General features: G+C 31.2%; 1 long non-coding RNA gene across 1 annotated transcript in view; it reads right to left on the reverse strand.

Annotated features, from left to right (window-relative positions):
- Positions 1-5,690, reverse strand: part of LOC106727387 — a 22,604-nt gene that overhangs the window by 16,756 nt on the left and 158 nt on the right. The window contains exon 2 of the long non-coding RNA XR_001363568.1: positions 1,777-1,779. This is a non-coding gene — a long non-coding RNA (uncharacterized LOC106727387). The remainder of the gene's footprint in view (positions 1-1,776; positions 1,780-5,690) is intronic.

Here is a 5,690-nt window from a genome sequence, read left to right on the forward strand (position 1 = left end):
TGGCTGCTGGCCGCCATCTTGGCTGACAGTTAATTTGCATATACTCACTGATTAGCCAATGAAAAGGGTAGTGGTCGTACGCTAATTACCATGTTTCTCTTTTGTTAGTGTAGATTATGTTTATCTGTTATCTCTTCATTTTTGGGTGGAAAGGTCTCGTATTTGTGGACATATCTTTAATATGCTTCTCTTTAAAAGTAAATGTGAGTTTTAAATGTGATGATTATTTTTCTTTCTTCTACTTGAGTGTGGCTCCTCTTAAATTTATCTTTGGCTATGACTACACATTTTGGTTTTAGGTACGTATAGTCCTGAACATTTAGTAAAAATATAATTGCAAATACAACTAAGAAATTACTTGTACAGTCCAACATAAATGTCTTGGTTTTTCTGTTCTTACTGTTAATTTATCTGTTTCTTCCAGAAAATAATACATAATTAAGAAATAACCATATATTTGACTTCACATGAAAAGTTACAAGAAAAGGTTAGCTAGAAAAAAAATGTGTGTTTATGTTAAAAAACATCCACATGAAACAACCTCTGTAAGAAAGAGGTAGAAGTAATTCATGTAAAGGTTCAGATAAGATTTTTGTAGACAGTTCATTGCAACTACAGTTGACTTTAATTCCAGTGAGCCCCAGATCCTTAAATGCATGGAATTGCTTCTGACAATAAAGGTCTCCAAGACTGACAACATCTTCAGCTACATGCAAGCTTAGTTTCAAGGGAAACTAAAGTGTCCTTTCTGGTACTGCTTTTATTAAATCTCTATGGGTTTTAAAGAATGAAGTCACTTTCTTTATGAATTCAGCATGTTCAGGTTACCAAACAGGAAATCTCAAGATGATCAACTCAAATGCTCAGAGCCCTTGTCTTGCCTACTGGGTTATCCCAAGGAAGGTTCAGAAAATTATGTAATTGACTGTGTATAGCTCAAAGGTTTCCTCCTGAGTAATTATGTATTGGCTTAATGTTCTTATTCATTATACTTTCTTAAAATGGTATTAGATAAAATTATATTTGGTATGTGTATGAAGGATAATATTCTTTCAACTTAGTAATAACTTCAAAATAGATATATATATATATCCTAGTACCAAACATATTTTATAAAAATTTATTCCAGTAAAACATATTATGGTAGATATCAAAAGCCAAGCCATATTAAAATGTATAGGTATTATTATTAATAGAACTATATTGGGCTTACAAAAATAGAATTTAGTAAGCCCTCTAGGATTAGTTTCAGGCCCATAGCTATTTAACATATTTATTAACAATCTGGATAGTGTGCTGAGAAGCAGATGATTCAAAATTGAGAAAAAAGAGCAAATACCATGCTTGAAGATTCAAGATTCAATAAGATCTGGAGATATTAATAGAAGGGACCAAAGGGTACTTAAGTCAGCCTTAGCACATGCGTTAGTAAAAAGAGAAGAAAACATTTCAAATTGGAACTTTAAACAGCTTCCTTTCTTATGTTGGGGAGATTTAGCTGAACAGCATTCAATACGTATATAATTAAAACATGTAATTATGCACATTGTTCTTTAAGATGCATGCACTTACCAGTGCCAAAAAGAAGCTCTAAACATTCAGCTCTAAATCAATGTTGGAATCACTGCCAAAAAAGAACTATGGACAAAAGGCAAATTTTATCATAATGTGATAAAAAATTCAACAGTTGGATATACTACCAGAGGCATAAACTTAAATCATAAAGCAGTATTAAACCATAGCTGGGGTACGGTTCTTTTGTTCTTTATAAAGCACATACTGACAGATTGGAAAACATATAGAGAACATCCAAAAATAAGTTATAGAATAAAAATAAATAATATTATGAAAATTTTTAAAGCAAAATGAGAGTGATGAGAACACAGAAATTATGATAAATTAAAAAAGAGTAGTTATTAAGAAAAATGTTTTAATCATTATACATAATTTGATGAAACACTTATTTTAGTTAAAACAAATTATAGATAGAATTGTTGAAGCATTTAAAAATCAGTAAAATCCTATATTGTACATCATAATGATGATATATTGCTCTGGGCTTCAAAAATGTTTGTGTGTCATTCTCCTGATAGATTATTTCCTATGAATTCTCTGATATATTGCCTTGTGATTTGTTAACCACTCCTTAGGTCATTCCAATAAACTCACTGTACGAATTTTGATTTTGAATTTCTTTTAACAAGCCCCCTTAATATCTTTTACTCAGATTTTTTACTGATTTATCTATAATTGTGTATGATTTGATTTTATCAGAGATTTGAAAGAATGGGAAAGGCAGGGCTAAGAAAAAAGAATAATTCATTAGGCCATAAAAATATCAGCTTAGAATATTTCCAGAAATAAGATGATATAAACAGTGAAAATGCAAATACAACTTCAGATGAAAAGTATGTTGTTACCTAAGGATGTCTAATGGAAGTAGTTAATATTAGCTAGATTGCTAGAGATTGTATAAGTATGCATTGAGAATATTCAGGGTTAATTAGGCACAGAGAATATTAGGGAGTGATTAGGAAGTTAATTCGAGGTATCGGTTATTTTAACAAAATGAAGAGGAATATAACTACATTGAGTATAAATTGGAATTTCTAGTCAATAGAAAAACTTGGTATGTGTGAACCTCTTAAGGTGTGATTAAATAATATTGCATTATTTTTATAATCATTTTTTCTATGTTCTATATTCAACATGTGCAGAAAAGTAAAGGGAATAAAATATGGTGATTTTTAAGGTAACAGCTATTTTTTTTTTACATTTTATTGATTTTTTACAGAGAGGAAGGGAGAGAGATAGAGAGTTAGAAACATCGATGAGAGAGAAACATCGATCAGCTGCCTCCTGCACATTTCCCACTGGGGATGTGCCCGCAACCCAGGTACATGCCCTTGACCAGAATCGAACCTGGGACCTTTCAGTCCGCAGGCCGACGTTCTATCCACTGAGCCAAACCAGTTATGGCAAGGTAACAGCTATTTTTAAGAAGAGTGTTATGATCAGAATACCCAATAATATTTAATTGTGTTAAGAAAATTTTTAAAAACTTATTTGCACACAGATGAAGTACATTGATAGGCAGAGAATGAGAGATACAAAAATGGAAGGCAATTAACACAAACAAGATGGCTTGGCATATCTGAGTAGGTTCTGCTTCATGTTGAAGATCTCTTGTAGTCTCCAAGTTAAGGGGGTTAGTGTTGCTACCTGGTGCTTCTATGGGAAGACTTGGATAAACCTGAGAGAAGGGCAGGTGAATCTTTGTGAGTTATCTATGATTGAAATTCAAGAGGTAACTTGTATGCATATATGCATTACCCATGGACACAAACAATAGGAATGTGAAGGCCTGGGGCAGGGGCACAGGTGGGTTTTAAGGGGTCAATGGGATGAAAAAGGGGATGTATGTAATACTTTTGAAAATAAATATTAAAAAATAAAGACAAAATTTTCACAGAGATATTAATTTGATGGGTAAAACCTAAAGTTAAGTATGTTTACAAAGTTACATTGGATTTTTTCATATGACAATGTGACTAGAGGCATAATATTCAGGATGATTTCTGTTATGTGACATCCATTTTCCAAGAAATGATCTTAGGTAACAGTTACAGTTTTTATGACTTACATTGACTTACCTGTCTTGTCCAGAGTTTTCTAACATGCTTTCATTCAGACTGACAATTACCTTTCCTTGAAATCTAATTCTTTATCCTTTTTTCCCCCCTTATCAGATTGTATTCTTTTTCCTTTTATTATTTATCCCTAATTTTTCTGGTTGCTAGTTAGCATTAATGTGTCAATGCATAATTAGTTTAAAAGTGCCCTTTAAATGTATTCTAAGATATCACCCACCTATTAAATTTGAGAAAAATCTCATTATTACGCACAAAAGGCATGCTTCCTCCATGATATCAGAAAAAAAGTGAGGTTATAATTCATAAAATGTTATCCAAATAAAACAAAATGTTCCAGTCTTATTAAAATCTAAGTGCTTTTTTTTTCTACTAGGAAATTAATTTAGTGTCATTTTCTTATCTCATATTACCCTCGGTTACTAGTCAACTAAACAGGAATTGGCTTTAGTGTTGTTTTTATTGCTTAAATAAAGAACAAACATTATTATGCATAGTATCACACATTCTAAGTGAAAATTGCTTTTTAAATAGAGATGTATATTTTATATATATATTTTTAACTTTCAAGAGACATTTTAAGACAATTAAGGGCCTGTATAATTATATTGCTATGGCAATGATGTTGAACTTCTCAAAATGTCAAATATTCAATATTTTGAACACTAATATTACAAAATATTCAGTAGTTTTTATATATTTAATGTTGTATCATTACGCATTAAAATTAAAAGTTAGAATAAGGCCAGTGCATGGAATTTTCATAAATATAGTAAGAAATTCTAATATAAAATACCAGCCACAAAACAAAGGCAACGTGATATATGCTTTAGATACTGTTTTATATTTTTTTTATGAAAAACTGACATATATGCTTATCTAAGTGCATATAATTATTTGTAATTTTTTTTCTGATGGACAATTTTGGTGATTGGCAAAATTCTCTTTTAGTTTATAAGCTTAATACAACTTAAAAAAACAACAACAGTATCTGGAATTGCTGGTCCAGAAGCAAAAATGATACATTACTTAGCTTGGCATTACTAATTTACTTTAAAAAATAAGTAAATAAAGTAGAGTTGAACTTTAATTATTATCTCTTCTTTTACTACAAACATATAAAGCTGAGCTGACTAGTTTAGCAAAAAAGAGATGAACAATGGCTAAGGTATTACTCATCTCTGATCTTTTTTTATTACTATTTCTGTTTATATATATTTGGTAAAAATTGAGTATCTTTACATGAATTGCTATTTTTTACTACACTTTTCTCAAATACTTTTTTAAAGTTGAAGTTTAAATTTATAATAGAGTTGAAGTATGTCATGGACAATGAAATCCCTTCGTAATTTATAAAATAACACAATTTTTCTTGAACAGAGCTATCAACTTATCATTGGGGTACTATACCCAGTGCAAGCTGCTTAAGTTATATTTCACAAAAACTGAATAAAACTCAACAAGTGTGGGTAGAGAGAAGGAAAATGAGCATTCTCCTTCAGAGTGAAAAAAAAAAACACTTTTAATAAAAATTTACTCATTCACTTATATTTCTGATTCTTAAAAAACTTTAATATTGTAGAAGAATATTTAAAAATGTTTGCTATGCAAAATTCACTCATTGAAACTTATCCCCAAGGTCATGTGTCTTGCAGCTTTGCAAGATGCTGTTTTTGGCACATAGGAACCAGGGCTCTGGTACTAGAGCCTCATTAGCTTCCTCCACAAAGAGATGAATGCCCTTTCAGAAGAATTAAATAAAAAGTCAGATAAAACTAGGGCAGAAATTGCTACCATGGATACAAAGCTGGACTCAGTACTATAGTTGCATATCTGAACAAGTTGTTGTACAAAACTGCAGGAAAAGCAGGGACAGGGGGAAAAAAAAGTAAGTTCTGCTGCCAAAAGCCAAAAGAAAAGTATTCAAAAGACATAGCAGTAAAGCATGACCCTGGTTTAATTTAGCTCTTTCCCAGTCAAAGTCACCCTCACACCACTAGCATGAAGGTACAGGTCATGAAGGAGGCTTTGTGCTTGAGG

The sequence above is a fragment of the Myotis brandtii genome, unplaced genomic scaffold, assembly GCF_000412655.1.
Source record: "Myotis brandtii unplaced genomic scaffold, ASM41265v1 scaffold42, whole genome shotgun sequence".
Taxonomy (NCBI): domain Eukaryota; kingdom Metazoa; phylum Chordata; class Mammalia; order Chiroptera; family Vespertilionidae; genus Myotis; species Myotis brandtii.